This window comes from Piliocolobus tephrosceles, chromosome 3, assembly GCF_002776525.5.
Source record: "Piliocolobus tephrosceles isolate RC106 chromosome 3, ASM277652v3, whole genome shotgun sequence".
In the NCBI taxonomy this organism is placed as follows: domain Eukaryota; kingdom Metazoa; phylum Chordata; class Mammalia; order Primates; family Cercopithecidae; genus Piliocolobus; species Piliocolobus tephrosceles.
Genome location: NC_045436.1, coordinates 126,045,381 through 126,066,345, shown reverse-complemented (window position 1 = coordinate 126,066,345; position 20,965 = coordinate 126,045,381). Strand labels below are relative to the sequence as shown.

Sequence of the window (20,965 nt, the reverse complement as noted above, 5' to 3'; positions counted from 1 at the left end):
TGAGGTTTTAGCCTTGTCATTTTAGTGTTCAGCCTTGGTTGACATATTAAATCAATAGACAAATAATTGTTCTACTTTATCATTTTATCAGCTGTATTCAGGATCAAATAAACAACATTGTAGATAACTTCCTGTATTTATGTGGCCTGTCTAATAGTTTCGAGGACAACTACCACTTCTCGAACATGCAGTTTCTAAGCGTGTCTGATTTATTAACTATAGAAGCTCTGACTGTGGATGTTGCTTCAAAAGCGAGTCAGGGTTCTCAACCATGGAAAAGTGGTGAATATTTATAAATGAGTAGATAAATCAGAAAAGGGTAAGGGTACTCTATTTCCATGAAAATATTACTTTCATTTGGAAGGGGTCAAAAAAATTTTGGATGAGATTGCTGTACATCTCAAGGTCAAAGTTGGTAAAGAAAGCTTGTACTTAGGGTGTTTTATTGTAGAGAATTTGTTAGATCTGAAAGACTATAAGAAATTGGGACTTCTGAGAAATTTCAAGATGTTAGATGAATGAAACTCAGGAAGTGATTTTAGCTCTGGAAATAGCAAGTGCACTGTGGAAGTATCAAGGCATACAGGAGGGGCATACTTAAAAAGAGGCAAGGTTATTGAAACCAAACTAGATTTAGATGACAGGCTAAAAATATAGATTTATTTATTCATTAAAAAAAAAAAAAATTTCTTAGGCCCTTGCAATACCTCACAGTTAAAAAAAAAAAAAAAGCTCATCTTCCGCAGATATACTCGGAACATTTTTGAATGGTATTAATAATATGGGCAGTGATATGTGAGTTATTACTTGGTTGACTTGAATCAGAGAAAGCTAACAGAAAAGAATAGTTCACTCATGAAGTGAACTGGAGTGATAACCCAGAGAAAGGTTGGATACCTGGACACCCTGAGAGGCACCTCATTAAACTTCAGATACGAGTCAGTAATAAAAGCACTTATGCTAATCATTCATTGAGGAATGGAACACATTAAAATGAGTAAAAAATAAGAATCTGAATAAATTTGAGAGAAGCCTCAGAAGATGATCTTGACATGTCTTACCATTTTTAGATTACTTTCAATGTGACATACATCCTTGGATAGCATACCAGCAAAATATATAGTTAGGACTCTAAGGCAAGGCACACAAAGTGTGAAATATACTAAAGGGGAACCAGGCAGGACATTAACAGATGGAGTCTAATCCTGGGCTAGTTGAACATTTAATCTTAACAATCATGAAAAACAAAACAAACAAAAAACCAAAATATAATATCTTCATCCAAAAACAAAGAAAAAAAAAAAAAAAAAAGAAAAGAAACGAAAAGAAAGTACAATTGGAAGAGAAGCAAAGGGATAGCTTAAAAAATTAAAATCTTAAACACTGTGCTGAGCCTGCCTCAAGGAAATAGAGAAACCACAGGGGAAAATTGAACACTAGGGGATGTCTCATTAAAGCCGCAAAAAACAATTGTTGAAAAAAATGCTTATTTTGATATTGAAGTAGTAGAAATTGCTCAAGATACAAAAAGTGAAAAAGCTGTTAAAAGGACAATTTTTAAGGTGCATTTATGGTCCCCTGAATTTCAGGACATGTGTCAGAAGGAACAGATGTAATTTCGATTCAAGATTCCGCCTTGGATAATTTTTCAGCTAAGGAAAAAAAATTGTGAGGAGAAACTTCTCCTTAGTAGGAAGATTAAACAGGGTTAAGCAATGGACAGAGCAAGCAGCATTAGTAAGTGGCTTAAAATGCCCAGTGAAGAAACAAGGAACGTCACGCTAGACCCAGGGACTGTGGGAGTCGTTGCTGCAGACTTGTACTTTACATGAAAACAGGTCATCACAAATGTCAATTGCTGGGAAAGAAGGCAGAAAGAAGAGGTTGATCCCACTTTATCTTACTCCCCCAATCCTGAGATATGACAAAGGTGATATAACCGCCTGTTCTGTCCATTTACAGGAAACTCACAGGTTGTGAACTCCATCAGTCTTCACAGGCTAATTGGCATCCACCAGAGGTGAAATCAAAAAGATTTTTCCTTGCTTATCATGGTACCTTGCTTAAATGGTATCATTGTCCTTGCTTAGGTGCCTAAGCCTTTTGTCAGATAACAGGAATTTTTGGGAACGTTAGTATGGAGAATGTATAATAATAAAAATACAATATTAACTATGGAATCTTGGGAATTTCTTGTGTTTTCTAAATTTTATGAGTTGTTAAAGCGAACTAAATATAGGCTGAGAAAGACTCTGCACTTCTATACTTGTGTTTTTGTGGACAAACTGCAACCTAACTTAACAGGTAGACAAGATCGAGAACCTAACATGGGAATGTGTGCCTGTAACAGTAGTGCCTGGGTCTTGGCCAATCCCAGCAGCCACACTTCAACCACTCATACACTGTTGAGTGTTCAAACTGTTCAAATAAGGCCAAGGCTGAGCTGTAACCAATCCACTCGTTTCTGTACCTCACGTCCGATTTCTGTACCTCACTTCCGATTTCTCTACCTCACTTTCCTTATTTTGTCTATAAACCTTATCCCACTATGTGCCTATGCTGGAGTCTTTCTGAATCTGCTGTGATTCTGGGGGTTCCTGATTCATGAATCATTTGTTGCTCAATTAAACTCCTTTAATTTTAATTCAGCTGAAGTTTTTCTTTTAACAGAGTATAGGGCTGGTATTGCAATGACAATACATGTCCTAGCAATCGTTAAAGGCTCTTTTAATACAATAATACATACAATAATAATAACAATTTTATTTATCATTCTCGGTATGTGCCAGACACTGCTATTTTAAAGTCTTCATTTGGAATTTAAAATATAAATAGATTTAGGATTCGATTAATTCAACTTTAAAACCTAAAAGAAATTTGCTTTTTCGAGGGAAAACCAGTCAACAGAATAATATCCTGTGATTCCAAGAGAACCCTCTGGCTGAGAATGAGCAGGGTAAGAAATTGAGAATGATGATTGTGGACTTTCTTGAGATTTTATTAATTTTGGAGTGAAATTAAATTTTGGATTTTAACATTTTCCTGGACTGTCCTAAAGGGGAGAGGAATTAATAACATTTACATGTTGGACATTTAAATATTTTTATTCTTTAGGGTGTATTTCTTCTGTCATCGAACTAATTATCAAATTTCTAGAAAGCTATATCAATCCTTGCAACAAGATATGATGTTTAGGATGGAAATTATTCTAGGAAGCAATTTATTTTATTTCCCTTTATTAGCCTGTGGGGTAGTGTGAACTTGGAATTAATTTTGTGTAATATTTTGATTTAATCTGATATTTTCTTGAGGCAAAAGCTAAATCCACATCCAGCTGGGATAATACTAAAAAAGGCTGTATTTGGAATAGGGCAATTGTTTTAGGAAGTAGGAGTAGGACTAGCCTGAGAGAATAATGGTCTGCTCCACCCAGGGCAGAACTTTTAATTATTAAGGGTTAATTGTTAAGACCCATAGGTTAAGAGAATAAGATCTGGGGAGTGATACAGTGCAATTTATTTCCCTATAAATCTATTTCCTTGAGAAAGCATTTATTCCATTCCTCGAGAGAGAATAGTATTGTGAAGTTAACTTTTGCATCTCTTCCTATTTCCCAACTCTTTCCCTTGATAATTGCCTAAAGCAGTTTAGGAGAAAACAAATTGATCCACATAATAAATCTTGAGAATTGAGTCTCAGTTAGTTATATTTTGAGCATGGGCAATTTTAGTACATCATGTTGTTTTTGTAAATTTTTATTAATCTCTACTTATTTTGGTTTATTTTTAGACTTTTCTCAATTTTGTATTTTTTTCTAATCATTTTAAAGTCAATTACACATTCACATCACTTTTTTTAATATAAAAACTTGCGTTAATTTTAATATTAAACAGTAGGATACTAGTTGGAAAATCCAAAATATCTAACATTAGCATATTTGTTGGAGCAACTTATACCTTGAAAACCAGTGTAGTGGTTGGAACACTGAACAAAGTTTCTACCATTGATGAAATGCTTAAGTAAAATATGACACCCTGCAAAAATGAATAAAAGTTACTTGAGGCCGGGCGCGGTGGCTCAAGCCTGTAATCCCAGCACTTTGGGAGGCCGAGACGGGCGGATCACGAGGTCAGGAGATCGAGACCATCCTGGCTAACACGGTGAAACCCCGTCTCTACTAAAAATACAAAAAACTAGCCGGGCGAGGTGGCGGGCGCCTGTAGTCCCAGCTACTCCGGAGGCTGAGGCAGGAGAATGGCGTAAACCCGGGAGGCGGAGCTTGCAGTGAGCTGAGATCTGGCCACTGCACTCCAGCTCGGGCGACAGAGCAAGACTCCGTCTCAAAAGAAAAAAAAAAAAAAAAAAAAAAAAAAAAAAAAAAAAAAAAAAAAAAAGTTACTTGAGCATAGAATGAGATTTGGAAGTACAAATCAAGATTTTACCAGTGGTAATTTCTGGATGCATTTATTTTTACTTATTTATATGATAATTATTCTGTATTAATAATTGCTTTGTGATAAGGAAAACAGAATTAATTATAAAATAAAATTTACTACAAAAGGAAAATAAGTAGGTTGGGAGGATCTTGGTGCTTTGTACTTAAAAGTGATAATTCATTATAAACTAATTATTCTTGCTCTGCTGGTTTGACTGTATTTTAATTTTATGCTCAGGTGTGAAAAACATTTAGTTGGTACCAATTAATTCCCTCTTGTTGGACATTTAATTTTACTCACCAATCAAACACATATTATTGAATATTGAAGTTGTGCCAAATTATTTTCAGTTAACATGCTGGGAAATTGCAATGTGTGTTAACTTTTTAATTAAAACTAAAATCTTAAAATTAAAATATAATTAAATATAGCTTAAAATATATGTGTGCGTATATCTTAACTCTGAAGAATACAATTTTACCTTTTTGTTATTTCAAATGAATTCTAGAAACTTATGTCTCTGGGCCACTACTATGGTTTCAGTATTTGTTTTCTACAAAATTCGTGTTGAAATTTAATCACCATTGTGGCAGTATTGAGATGTAAGGCCTTTAAGAGGTGATTCTGTCATGAAAGCTCTGCTTTCATGAATGGATTAATGGGTTATCATAGGAATGAGACTTGTGACTCTATAAGAAGTAGAGAGATCTAAGCTGGCATATTCAGCTTCTTGCCATGTGATGCCCTGTGTCACCCTGGGACTTTGCAGAGAGTCCCCATCAGCAAGAAGTCACTCACAAGATACAGCCCCTTGACCTTGGACTTCCTAGCCTCCACAACTGTAATAAATAAATTTATTTTCTCTGTAAATGACCTACTTTCAGATGTTCTGTTGCTAACACAGTCACCAATTACAAAAAATTGTTTGCAAGGAAATCATTATAATATTTGTCATCAAATCCATTGGTGTTTTCTGAAAGCAATTTTTTTCCAGATTTTAATTCTGTTGATATCTTGTAACTCTCTCCATTACTTTAAAATAGTCCTAAGGTATCATGTTTACTCTTCAATATCTTTTCCATATCCTACTCAATTATTTTCTTCTGCTGTATTCACCACTTTCATATTCCTTTCTCCTGATTTCATCTTTTATCTTTTTTACCTGCTGTTTGCTTCATTCTTTTTTTACCTTCTATTTTACCATTTTTATTTTCTCTTCTTTTTTAAATTTTTTTCCCTTTGCCCCTCTTCCTTTTTTTCTCCTTCTTTCTTTTCGTTCTGCTTTTGTTCTTTTCTCTTCTAAATGAACATTATCCTTTAATTCCTCACTTCAATTCTGCTTAATTTTTTTCACATCATTGGATTCCAAAGTGTAGTCTGAGAATTTCTGGAGGTCGTCTTTCTTTAACTACGTATTTGTGTGAGGCAAGCTTTTCTGCATGCACTTCAACAAACAAACAAAATGTTACAACAAACTTAATGATTGTCAGCTGTTCATCTCTTAATCCCCTAAACTTGTGAAGACATTATTTTATGTAGATAAAAGACTTGCAGATGTGATTGATTTAAAAATCTTGAGATGGGAGATTATTCTAGGGGCCCCAGTGTAATCACAGGTATCCTTATAAGAGGGAGGCAGGAGGGCCAGAGTCAGAGAAGATGTAAGGATGGAATCAGTGATTTGGCTAAGAGCCAAGGGCTGTGTGCATCCTCTAGAAGCTGGAAAAGGCAAGGAATGTGTTCTGCTCTAAAGTCTTCAGAAAGAATGCCATCTTTAATTTGCTTCATTAGACCCTAGGCTTCTGGCTGCTATAAAACTGGACTTCTGACCACCAAAACTGTATGATAATAAATTTGTGTTGTTTTCAGACACTAAGTTTGTGGTAATTTGTCACAATAGTGACAGGGAACTAACACAGATCTATATAAGGATTGACATTTTAGGCTGGTGGTTTAGGAGTTTCAAAGATTGTAGATTCCGAGTTCCCACCTTCAGAGAGTCATATTTGGTAGATCTGTAAGGGGAATTGGAAATTGTTTTTAAGAATTCCCCAATTGACTTGGGAAATCAAAAAGGTTTGAGAAGTGTTGGTTAAATGGTTAAAGGCACAGATAGAAATGTAAAGGGTGGGTACTTTCTGGTTGTTTAGAGAAACGTAGCCTATATCTGGATTTCAATTTGCGGATACAAATTGAAAATGTCTGTAAATAATGACTTGTAATTCACATGATTACAGTTGTTTCTAAAATCTACTCGAGAACTGTCGCTTTAAATTTTTAACATTTGAATAATATATATTGAAATTGAGCAGCCATCACTGTAGTAATTGTCCAGCTTGATATATGGGGAAAATACCAAGTTTCCTTTTAAGTAATCTATTCAGGTTATATTTTTCAAAACCACAACCTTTTTTTTTTTACTTTTATTTCTTCAATTTTTGAAGTACTACTGATTTATCATGCTAACTGAAAAACATTATTTTACTTGCAAGGTTGGAAGAACCACAGAAAATGTGAAGTCATTTTAAAAAACCATGATCTTTGTGGTTAAAAGGAATGGAAATTGTGTAAAGTAACTCCTAAAATCAAAACTGTTTCACTGGCTTCTCATCATGTTTAGAACAAAATTAAAATTTCTGAATATGGCCTATATCATCTGGACCCCGGCTACCACTCTGAAAGTAACTCCCACAACTCCCCTGCCTTACTCATTTCCACCAGCAAAAGTCTCCTTACTTTCCTCAAATACATCAATTATGAGGTGGCATCGGGTCTCTCACAATTGCCTTTCCTTCTACCTGTTATCTGCATGATTCACTCTCTCTTCATGTGTCTATTTAAATATTCTTCAGAAAAGCTGTCATGTTTCTGGGTGCTGCAAAGATAATTAATATCAGAAATGCAAGTGCTGAGGAAGGGAAAGCTGGCAAAATATCATTATACATAATTTAGGCAGGTTATTGTGGCTGCTTAATATAAACATGTACATACACTGGTAATGAGTATAAATTGGTATGACCATGTTGAACAACTAAAGTTAAATATATGCATATCATATGACCCACTTCTAGGTACCTGTTCAAGGAAAACGAATATATTTGACCACTGAAATATATGTACAAGAATGTTATTAGGAGATTTATTCGTAACAGCTGCTGAACAGGGCACTGCACATAGACACAGCCTATCAACAGAGAATAACTAAATTGATGTATTTATGTAATGGACTCCTCCACAGAAATGGAAAAAATGAAATACAATGATATAAAAAACACTGAGGGCTGGGAACGGTTGCTGATGACTGTAATCTCAGCACTTTGGGAGGCTGAGGTATGCAGTTTGCCTGAGCCCAGGAGTTCATGAAAAGCCTAGGCAACGTGGTAAGACCCTACCTCTACAAAAAATATAAACATTATCTGGGCATGGAGGCACATGCCTGTATTCCCAGCTCCTTGGAAGGCTGAGGTGGGAGTACCCTGACGCCTGAGTGAGACTCTGTCTCAAATTTAAAAATAGAAAAATTAAAAGGTTAAAAAAAAAAAAACATTGATTGAAAGACATAATGTGACATGAAATGAGCTAGTTACAAGGATCTATGTTGTATGATTCTAGTTCTATGAAGCTCAAGATCAAGGAAAATATTGTGAGTATAAAATAGACATTACCTTTAGAGGCATATAGACTGGGTGGAGCATGAGGAAGTCTTTCAAGGTGCCAGAAATGTCCTGTATCTTGATTAGTTGGAAGTTGCACAGTTCTATACATATGCAGAAAGTCACCATGCTGTGCCGTGTGCTTTAGACAGCAGTAGAAGGGATTCAAAGATTTCACCATCTTTTGTTTTTAACAAATAGATCTGTTAAATGGGAACTCACACACATATAAGAAAGTTAAATGTATAAAGTATTTTAAACAGTTACAAATAAAATGCTATGAATGTTAAAAAGAAAAAGGAACAGATACACTATTTGCTCAATTGGCCGTTACTCTCTGAGTGAGGTCTGGCAAAGCAGGATATTATTAGTCAAATTGAGAACATCATAATACCTTTTAGGAGAGTTTCAAGAATGAAACGAACTTGCAAGTCCTATAGTGTTTTGTATTATTAAAAATAGTAGTGTAGAAAACATAAAATATCCATAATCCAGTTTCAATAATTATCAAGATGAATCAAATCTTGTTTCATTTATAGCCCTGCCCATTGTCTCCCACATAATTTGAAGCAAATCCCAGACAGTATATCAGTATATCTATAATTATTTCAGTATTATCTTTAAAAGATTATGTCTTTGAAAATCATACGGTCAGGCATGGAAGCTCACACCTGTAATCCTAGCCCTTTGGGAGACCAAAAGAGGAGGATTGCTTGAGGCCAGGAGTTCAAGACAAGCCTGGGAAACATAGTGAGACCCTGTCTCTACAAAAAAATGTAAAAATTAGCCAGGCCTGTAGACCTAGCTATTAGGGCGACTGAGGGGAAAGGATTGCTTGAGCCCAGGACTTTGAGGATGAAATGAGCTATGATCACACCACTGCACTACAGCCTGGGCAGAAGTGAGACCCTGTCGATAAGGTGAGATAAGCTTCATGCACATGGATGAATGGTTGATTTTTTTTTTTTTGGTCAACATATCAAAAAGAATTTACATATTTTATCTTCTTTCTTAGAACTTTTCTGTTGAAGAAACCAGGCCATTTATCTTGTTACGTTCCCCCAGACTGAATTTTGCTTTCAGTGCATGGACTATGGATTGAGTAACAGAGCTATATTTTACTCAACAAATCATCTATAGATAGAATTTTGAGTGGTTTGCGGTCTTCGTTACTATAATAGTACTGCAATGAATAGCTTTGTGGATACTTGTGTTTGTATTTTTGTCTGTCTGTGTTTTGGACAGATCCCTAGACACGGAATTGTAGTAAAAGGTAATGCATATGAAATTGTTTAGAATTTAGAACTGCCAAATTCTCTTCTATTAGGGTTGTTCTATTTTGCATTTCTACCAGCAAAGTTTTAGCATTCATTTCCCCACAGTTTTCTAACGGAATAGCTTGGCAAACTTTTGGAATTTTGCCTAATAGTTGAAAAAAGCCATCTCAGTATAGCTTTTATTTGCTTTTTTTTTTTTTTTTTGGTGAGCTGAGTTGAGCATACAGATAACTTAAGCTTCTGTACATTAAGCAATGACTTTTCATAAAAATATTTTACATATATAAATAAGCAGCAGCTAGCCTGGTGAGCTATCTATAGCTTATAGTTTGTAGGGATGTTAAATGTTAAAAATATTTTGATAAATAAAATGTTATTAAAATATCATAATTTTAATGTAAGCATTTTAATTTAATCAATTGTAGTATATCTGAAAATATTTTGTAGAATGACTTGTAACTGATAACCATAAGTAGTAAAATTGGTAAAAGGTGCTCTTACAGAGTGTGTTAAATATTTTCATGTTTTGGAAATATAGAGTTTAGAATTTTTCTTTTTGTTCCTGATATTTTAATATGGCCAGAGGCATCTTTAATTCAGATTAGAAAACCTGTTAATTATCTAGTAATAGTGAATTGCTTTAAAATCCAGAATGGGACAAAGCAAAGAAGGCATTTCTCCCTTTTCTCCAGTCTCAAGGATGAAAGGCTAAAGGCAAAATGGCATACTTACTACACGCAATGGGCCTGAGAGTTAAGTGGGCAGAGGTATAAGGGGAAAGATGAGAAATTAAAAGTTGTCTCTTCCAAAAGTAACACCTTTTTGTTTTTTTGTATGTGTGTGTCTGAAAGACTGTTTTATAGTGCTACCCACTTTGGATTGAACTTTTCTTCTTTTTCTTCCCCTTTCCATGTTTGCTAAATTAAGCTGCACTTTCCTTTCATTCAGGAGGCCTGAGGAGGCCTGAAGGAGCCAGGGTAAGGTCAAATGGAAAGCAAGTACAGAATGGGCAATTTAGGAAAATTTGGTTTCATTTGACAAGAAATACTCAGTTTTTTTATTACTTTAAGAGTAGTAGAACCCAAGCCTGGATCTGGGTCTAGGAGAAAAAGAGTCTAAGCTATGGCTTGACCTACTTTAATTTAGACAAGGCAGTGGGTCAGAAATAATCCTTGAGGATAACAAGGCTGGAAGAGTGTATGCCACTCTAAGGTCAAAGATGGTAGCTCCCTTGATGCCTTGAAAATGTATCAGGCCACTATATTAGCCTTTAGGTTTCCCCGTCATTGTTTTTCAATGGAAACAAAATTAAGTTCTTCCATGTGCCGATCACCTGCTAGGCTATGAGGAGTTAAAAATACGCAGCCACTGTGCCGAAGAAGGTTGTAACCTTCTTAAAAAGGTACTAGAATGCGGGGCTTAGATGCATGAATTCTGGAGCCAGGCCCTTAAGCCTGGATAATTTTGATCAAGTTATTTAAGCTCATTGCAAGTTAGTTACTTCATTTAAAATTATCAATATTAACTGTAAGGTGCTTGAAACATCAACCAGTACATAGTAAACTGTTAATTTTTGTTATGATTACAGTTATTTAAAACAGACCCTATCTTTGATTTGCCCCTATAATAGATATCTGCTCTTCATTTTTCTAACGCACTCAGTTAATGCCTATGGCCAAGGACAGAAAATCCTCCATGGCTATTCTGCTAAGGTTTCAGGGAAATACACACTCTTATTTTTCTTTGTGGATGAAGAAGTACTTAGTGGAATAAGCACTTTCCCAGCCATGCAATCTTTTCTTTGCAATTAATTCACTGTGCATATAGAATGAATGATTTATTACCTGGAATTCTTAGCTTATTCATTTATATAATGTGAAATGTTATCTTTAAAATTCATCATACCTGTAAAACATCATCATTAATGAGTAGCCTTGACACAAAAAGTATACTTTATTGTTAAGCAGCTGTATGAGAAATTATAAATACTTTCAGGTATAGCCAAATATACTCTACCTGGTGAAAATCTTGCAATGTGTTGCAGCTAATTCTTGGGCTTGGAGGAAATTTTAAATCTAGAGTTTATAGTTCACTGAGCTTAAAGTTAATCACACAGTATTTAAGATTAATTGCTATATTTACAGAACTAGCAATTCTTAGAAAAAATACTGATCAGATTTGCCACACCTACCAATCACTTCCAGTCAATCAGGTAACTTTGTCTAGAACGGGAAAGGAAACTGTTCAAATCTTTTGGATTTCTTTAATACATCTGAGTATATAGTGAGGCAAAATAATCTGCACATAAATATCATAAGTAATAAAAGGGACATTGTATTTTGTACATTTATCAATATATTAGAAAATATACTATCATTGATACTACCACTCCATGTATGTAAGTGTATATGTGTGTGCGTGCATATGTACATATACATATATACACACACACATATATGTACACATACATACATACATAGTATACATTCAGGGTTAGACACAACAATGGCAAAGATGTATGAGTGTGTATACAATTCATACTGTACTTAAAACACTGGAATGATTTCAAGTCATTGCCGATTTCTGATTTACAGTTACTTGCAGATTGTTATTCTAACCTTAAGTGATATTTAAGCCTTATAACATAAAGAATTCAAATGCTAATACTTTATAATTATTTATTTAAAAACCATAAAAATTATGTTAAATAGTTTCTAGCATGGTAAACTTAAGTAAAAACATATAGAACATTTGACAATGATACTAGCAAACTCTGCTGCAAAAAAATTAAAAGTTCAAAATGCCTATTAGAGATTGGTTCATATCTTTAAAATAAGAAGTTTCCATGAGAAACTCTGCGGTGCATGGTTTGAGGATATGATCTTTTGATATGGGCTGCTTGAACTAAACTGACTTTGCTATTTAACTGTGTGACCCTGGGCACTGTTTCCTCATCTGTCAAGTATATCTAAGAGGTGTAGGACAATGCCTCACACAGCAAATAAGGTCATAATTATGATAAGAAACCTGAGATTCCTTTGAGCTTCAGAATTATATGAAAGAGTAGTAATACCTCTTTAAGAGATGATACTAAGGGTTTCTTTAGCCATACAATACTGAAGAAAATGAGCTCTCAATGAAATAAACACTTTAATTTTTATCATATGCATTTATAATATAAACAATAGCTTATAGGAGTTAGCTTGAAGCTTGCAAGAATTCAAGGTGATTTGGGAAGACTGAATATGGCAATAATTGGAAATATTGCTCTGATTTATTTCTCTAATCTTGACATATAAGATGAAGGATTCATGTAGAATCACTTATATTTTATATGTTACTAATGTAGCTTTGTACTGATTAAAACTGAAAGAGAACCTAATGCTTTCTTTCCATTTGCTGAGTTTCATGGGTATGTGTTTAATCTGAACTCTTTTTAATGAGAGTGAAATGAAGAAAGCTGAAAAAGGCCAGTCCTAAGCCTAAGCATCAGTTAGTTACACAATAGGTTCAGGGAATGTGTTTAAAAACCAGAACGCCAGTGCTTAGTCATCTGGCTTCTATCTGCCTTGTTCTCTGTAGAGACTTAGATAGTATACTTTATAAATTGCTGGAGAATGGAGATAAAACTTGACGATTTTAATGGAACTGGCTGTTGTTTCCCTAGAGTAATTCAGTTAAAGTTGCCCTGTGTTGAACATCAGTGAAACAATTTCTCTTTCTTCTTACGTTCATTCTGTGAAGAGAATTAAATAGGAAAAAAAATTACATTTCAGATCTTTTTTGTAAGACCAAAATTTTCTGGCCAATATTTGAACATTGCAAATAATTGTGTAAGTAAAGATTATTCATTTAGACAGTGTTCTCATTTCAACAATAGCTCATTTCTAGTATTTAATTACATGATGTTCCAAATGATATCGTATCATTCCAGTAGAATAGAGGAGCTTTCCCAGTCACTGTTTTGAATATTTCATCTAATTAGAGAACAGAACTTTTATGTTGTGAGTGTAATCTAATGTTGTAGGATATAATCTCTATTTTATGTTTTTGGATAAAGAAGATGGGAGAGTGATCAGAGAAGAAATGTTTGAATAAACATTTAACATAAGTTCAAATGCTCATATGTGCTTTTTATTGATGTAAAACAGGTTACATCAAAAAATAATTTTATATTTTATAGTTTTACTAATCTCTAAGGGTTGTCTGAATGAAATACAGACACTAAAACTGATACCAGGATAGCACTAGTGAAAAAATTAATATGACCAACTCTAGTAATTTGCTTAAGAGCACTTAAGACCCAGAAATAGAATCACACAAATGCAAACATCTGATTTTTGACAAAGGTGTAAGAGAAATTCAAAGGAGAAAGGATATTCTTTTAAACAAATGGTAGTAAAGCAATTAAATGTCCATAGACAAAAATAATAAACGTTGATCCACATCATACACTTTTCCTGAAACCAACTCAAAATAGATAACTCAAAACCATAATATTTTCAAAAGGCAATGTAGGAGAAAACTCTGGAACCTAGGACTCGGTCATATGTTCTTAGACATGATACCAAGAGTACCACCCATAAAAGGAAAAATCAATAATTTGGACTTCATCAAAATTAAAAACATTTGCTCTGAGAAAGACCCTTATAAGGAAATTAAAAGACAAGCTATGGAATGAGAGAAAATAATTGTAAAGTATATATCTGACAAAGACTTCTATTAGAATATATAAGAACCTCCCAAAACTCAGCAGTAAAACTAACAAACAAAACCCCCCAAAATAACCAACAAAATTAGAAAATGTGAAAGACATTAAGAAACATGTCACTGAAGAGGATATAAAGATGACAAATAAGCACATGAAAAAAATGTTCAACATCACTAGCTGTTACAATACGAATATAACTCAAAATACCATTTGCTATTGTCAGTATTTCAGTTCTTCCAAAAGGAATGTAGTGATATCTCATTTGGATTACATTTGTATTTCCAGATTTCACAGTCCTACCAGCAATGTATGAGAGATCCAGTTCCTCTGCATCCATGTAATCCAAAATGAGATGTCACTACATATCTTTTGGAAGAACCAAAATAGTGACAATACCAAATGCTCATAGGACTGTGAAATCTGGAAAACAGTTTGGCAGTTTCATAAAAATACCAAACACAAACTTACCACTAGACAATCAAGCACTCGCACTCCTGAGAATTTATTCTGGGGGTAGAGTGGGAGGTAGAGAAATATGTCCACGTAGAAACCTATACATGATTGTTGAAAGCAGCTTTGTAAGAAATTGCCAGAAAATAAAAACAACAAAAATGTCTTTCAACAAGTGAATGGTTAAACAAACTGTGATCCATATATACCACTGAATACTACTCAGCAATAAAAAAGAATGAATTATTAATACATACAACTTGGATGTCTTGGACAGATCTCAAGGGCATCATGCTGAGTGTAAAAAAAAAAAAAGCCAAGTTATTCATTTACGTTAATCTACACAACTAATAAAATAACATAAAAGTATGCATACACATTGTGTTGAATATCAATGTCTTGGTTTTAATATTATACTGCAATTATATAAGATGTAACTATTGAGGAAATCTAAGGGAATACTACACTGGCACCAGTCCTCTTTGTACAATTTTTTGCAACTTCCTGTATCTACAGTTATTTCAAAATAAAAGTTTAGGCAGGGCACGGTGGCTCATGCCTGTAATACCAGCACCTTGGGAGGCCAAGGTGGGCAGATCACTTGAGGTCAGGAGTTCGAAACCAGCCTGGCCAACATGATGAAACCCCATCTCTACTAAAAATACAAAACAATTAGCCATGTGGTGAAGCATGCCTGTAATTCCAGCTACTTGGGAGGTTGAGGCAGGAGAACTGCTTTAGTCTAGGAGGTGGAGGTTGCACTGAGCCGAGATTGTGCCACTGCACTCCAGCCTGGGTGACAGAGCAAGACTCCATCTCAAAATAAAGAAAGAAAGAAAAAGTTTAAAAAAAATTACAAACATTGGATGTGATAAACAGTCCTTCCTAACTGGGTTTTGTTGCATACGGATGTGAGATGTCGAACTGCAGCAGTTGATGTCCAAGACAGTGGTCAGCAGGAAGGTGATGCACAAGCCCCCACATGATAAGGGGGCCTGATATAGTTTGGATATTTGTCCCCACCCAAATCTCATGTTAAAATGTAATCCCCAATATTGTAGGTAGGGCCTGGCAGTGACTGGAATATGGAGGCAGAATCCTCATGAATGGTTTAGCACCATCCCTTTGGTGCCACCCTCCAGATAGTGAGTGCGTTCTTGAAAGATGTGTTCTGAGATCTGATAGTTTAAAAGTGTGTGGTGCTTCCCCTCACCCCTCCAGTTCTCACCATGTGATGTGCTTGCTCCCCTTTGCCTTTTGCCATAATCGAAAGCTTCCTGAGACCTCCCAGAAGCAAATGCAGCTATGCTTCCATAGAGCCTGTACAACCATGAGCCAGTTAACCCTCTTTTCTTTATAATTAACCCAGATTTCTTTATAGCAATGCAAGAATCGGCTAATACAGGGCCTTCAGGATCAAAACCAACTTTCCCACGGAGTACTCATTCAAACCATCAAAGATCACATTTAAAATAAAGATCTATCACCTGAACATTGATGAAAATGGGAAGGTCTGATTGCCAGTAATTAGTGCTGAAAACTAGAAGCCGGCAACCAAAACCAACTAAGTAATCAGTCAGTCTTTCATAGCACTGATGAACTATCCCCAGCCTAAGCATTCCCTCTGGCCTGACCTACCTGAAGAATACTGGAAGGATTGTAAAAAATTCTGTAAGAATGCTGGAGAGTTTACAAAGCAATATAGTCAAAAGTGATTTGAGGACTGAAATCTACTGCGATTGATTCCAGTAAATGTGAGCAGAGCCCTTGCCCCTGAGAGCAGTGCATTCAGACACCCACAAAGCAAGGCTCTGTGGAAAATTGACATAAGCCATCCCCTGGGTTCACTTGTGGCAGTTACTAGCTCTCCATAGTTTTCTCAATCAAAAGTGATCTAGGTAAGTTGTAAAGAAAAGATGAAAAATTTAAGATGCTTTCATTCTGCTTTGTTTGTTTTAAAAAATCACTGCTTCAACCTACTTCAAAAGAATGGTTTTCCTTTTCTTGTCCAAAGTTATCCAAAATCTTCAAGCTACACTTAGCTCCTAAGGTTATAAAAGAAAAAAGAGAGAAAAAAAAAAAATGTGGTTGACCTTCTTCCTTCTGCCCTTGCAACTCCCATTTCTTGCACTCATTTTCTTTTTCATTTATTCACTTCCTCAGACCTAGGCCCTGCCTCCTCCACATAGGAGATGAGAGGACTCAGGTGTTTCTGGTGGCCTTTCCTCTGGCTTATTTGGACTGCTCTGTACAGGAGTTGGTTTAAATTCTCCTGACTCTCCGTTTATAAGGTCATTTAAAAAATTTAAAAACAAGCAAACAGACACGCCCCTCCCCTCCAGCCCGCTCCCTAAAAATCCATGGAAAGGGAGAGTCAGCTATCCTGTAAATAACCAGCTAATGTTACTACAATATAGTCAATGACTTGGGCAAACCTCGATGTCAGGGTTCATGACTGATCTCCGGCCGGACCTGGCCCACATAAGTAAACCCTATGATAACAGGTCTGCCAGCCAAGAGGATGCTGTGCACACTGCGTGTGGTGAATCTCTCACCAGAACCACTCCAGAGACAAAGGGTGGCACTCCTTCTGCAGCCAGTTAGATCTTCTGGTCCTTGCAAGCAACGCTAAAGCCAGAATGTCCATTTGAACTTTCAAGCTCATCTGTCGCCGAGTTCCATCGGAATGCGCCACGGGGCTCGATTTCCACTTTCTGGATGCACCGCCCTCCCACAGCCCTCCCCCGGCACAGTCTGGTCCTGTGCGACACTGGAATTGGAATTGGAAGGACTCGGCTATTCAGGGCATTAGTCTGGGGTCTCGGGGCGTCTGCTGGCTCCTTTGTCCTCGGCACAGCCAGCCGGCCAGCCAAGGAACAAGACAGACTTCCCTCTTCCGTTGGACTCACAACCTTTGCAGAGTCAAGCTTTTGAAGCTCACTTAATAATATCCTTTAAAATGTGTCTTAAATTGTTTTGACTGCTTCTTTTTTTTTTTGTTTTGGAAGAAATAAAAATTGATCTCAGAATTAAAAACAACACACACACACACACACACACACAAACTACAGCAGTAAAGTGGCCTAAGGAGACAAACAAGAAAAAGCCAATATGCTGAATATGTTATAATTGGAAACATGGAAGACAGTTGGCTTCTGATGCCATCTTTGGATCACTAACTTAACTAAACTTGGAATGACTTATATCTAGTAAATTACTAAATGACCTAATAAATGACTTCATTGTTTAGCTTAAAAAAAAAAAGCACTAAGATTCTCCTCAAAACTATTAATATTAAATGCTACAAAATTTAAATAGAAAAATTATTTAAAAATTTAAAACTCTGGCATATATGTACTGAATTGCATCATCTTTGGCAATTTTCAAATGAGACACCCTGGAATATCTCCCAAAGAAATCTAAATTCACCATATTTTATTAAACTACTGAACTGACAGTATATGAAAAACACAGATGTTAAACACAAAATAAATGCAGAAACAAATTCAGATTTTAAAAAGTATAATGTGAGTTTCAGAAATGGCTTTGGTTCTTAGCAAAAGTTAGAAAGTTAGGGATTTTGTCAAGATTTGAAGAGTCTTTAAAATTTGGAAAAGACTATAAAGGTTTATAAATAAGATTCTCTTAAAGTTCATGTGATATTCCAGAACAAGAGATAGCTCTTAAGATTATTTTAATTTTAGCTTTAAATACTTTTTGTTTTCTCTCTAATTTTGCCACCATGTAAAAATGTTAGTGCAGTATTTTAGTACATGCTTTGAGTTTAATCTATGTTAAACTTTCAAAAATTTTTACATTAGTTCTATGGGTTGAGCCATTAGTGTTTCTACAAATAGTCTTAAGATTGCAAAACTATGCAATTGTTTTGAACTAAAAGAACTCATAACAATGAATAACTTCTAAAATGTTTAAGCCTATGAATTCTTACAATATAACCAATTACATATACTTAATTTGCTTGTTGAATTTTAATTTCTAGAACTTTATTTAACTTTAAAGCCTGAAGCTAATATTTCATTGAGGTGATAATTTAATATTTGGGTACTTGGACAATTTCTAAGGAAAAAAGAGGCAAAACAATAGTCAGTAATCATTGTTATATCTACCCTTTTGATTATTTTTATATATTATACTATGATTGTAGAGTAAAAATATATACAATTTTCTTTAAATGATCAATAAAACTCAAAAGTTATTAATCTGGTAGATTTGGGCTTGTGAAAAATTATTTTTTGGCTTTCTGAGTTCTTTTTATTTTTAATTTGGAAAACAAAATTTGGTTACTTTGGATAAAGATAGTGCTATAATCAGAATGTGTCTTCCAAAATTCATTTGTTGAAAACTTAATCCCAGTGCAACAGTATTGGAAGATGGGGCCCAATGAGAGATGTTTAGGTCATGAGTGCTTCATCCTCATTAATGTATTAATGCTGCTAAAAATGGGCTTCTGGGAGTGGGTTCACACTTCTGCTCTTCTGCCATATTTGGACACAGTTTGTCTGTTTTTGCTCTTCCACCTTCCACCATGGGAAGATAGAGCAAGAAGGCCCTCACCCAACACCAGATGCTTGTGCCTTGATCTCCCAGCCTCCAGAAATGTGAGACATAAATTCCTGTTCTTTATAAATTGCTCAGTCTTAGGTATTGACAGACTAAGACCAGATGGTAACATAAACCGTAAGATAATACTTGGTTTAGGGGTTACAGAAAAATATAAATATGTATTGTGCTAGTTTTGCTAGGGCAGCCATAATGAAGTCCCACAGACTGGGTGACTTAATCAACATAAATTAATTTTTCTCACATTTCTGGAGGTTAGAAGCTCAAGATCAAGGTATCCTCAGGGTTGCGTTTTCTTGAGGACTCTCTCCTTGACTTGCAGGTGGCAATCTTAGTCCTTTGTCTTCTACTTGCTCCTCTTCTGTGCTTGGATGTATTTTAATCTCCTCCTATAAGACCAATCACGTTGGATTAGTGCCTATCATTACAACCTTATTTTAACTTAATTTCCTCTTTAAGAGACCTTTCTCCAAATATAGTCACATTCTAGCATACTGAGGTTTAAGACTTTAAACCATCAATTTTGGGGAGATATAGTTCAGCCTATTACATATATATATATATATATATGTGTGTGTATATATATATATATCATATATATGATAAATATGTGTATTAGTCTGTTCTCACACTGCTGTAAAAAACTACTTGAGACTGAGTAATTTATATAGAAAAGAGGTTTAATTGACTCACAGTTCTGTGTGGTGAGTGAGGCCTCAGGAAACTTACCCACATGGTGGAAGGTGAAGAGGAAGCAAGGCATGTCTTACATGGCAGCAGGAGAGTGCAAGAGCAAGGGTGGAGCAGCCAAACACTTTTAACCCATCAGATTTCATGAGAACTCACTACTCTCAGGACACCATGGGGGAAACTTCCCCCATGGTCCAGTCACTTCCTACTAGGTCCCTCCCTCAGTATGTGGGGATTATAATTTGAGATGAGATTTGGGTGGGGACACAAAGCTGAACCATATCGGTCCACCCCAACCCCTCCCAAATCTCATGTCCTTTGCACATTTCAAAACATAATTATGCCTTCCCAATAGTCCCCCAAAGTCTAAACTCATTCCAGTATTAACCTAAAAGTACAGGTCCAAAGTGTCATCTGAGACAAGAAAAGTCCCTTCTGCCTATGGGCCTGTAAAATCAAAAGCATTAGTTACTTACAAGATACAATAGGGATACAGGCATTGCGTAAATGCTTCCATTCTAAATGGGATAAATTGGCCAAAACAAAGGGGTTACAGAAACCCAATAAGGCCATCATTAAATCTCAAAGCTCTGAAATAATTTCCTTTCACTCCATGTCTCACATCTAGGGCATGCTGATGCAACGTGGGCTCCCAAGGTCTTAGGCAACTCCACCCCTGTGGCTCTGCAGACAGCCCTATGTGGCTGCCTTCATGACCTGATACTGAGTGCCTGAAGTTTTTCCAGGTGCACAGTGCAAGCTGTCAGTGTATCTACTATTCTGGAGACTGAAGGATGGACCCTATCCTCACAGCTTCACTAGGCAGTGCCCTAGTGGGAATTCTGTGTGGAGGCTCAAACCCTACATTACCCCTCTGCATTGCCCTGGTAGAGGTTCTCCATGAGGGCTCCACTCCTGCAGCAAACTTATTTCTGGACATTCAGATATTTCTCTAATCTTCTGAAATCTAGGAAGAGGCTCCCAAAGCTCAATTCTTGTCTTTTTGCCCCTGCAGGCCCAAAACCACGTGGAAGCTGACAAGGCTTGGAGCTTTCACTCTCTGAAGCCATGCCTGCAGGTGTACCTTGGCCCCTTTTAGACATGGCCGAAGCTGGAGTAGCTGGAATGCAGGGTGCCATGTCCTAAGGCTGTACTGAGCCGTGAAAC

At 35.8% G+C, this 20,965-nt stretch overlaps 1 pseudogene; it reads left to right on the top strand.

Annotated features, from left to right (window-relative positions):
* The first annotated feature begins 15,463 nt into the window (after positions 1 to 15,463).
* On the top strand, positions 15,464 to 16,242 carry LOC111547087 (annotated as a pseudogene).
* Positions 16,243 to 20,965: the final 4,723 nt, after the last annotated feature.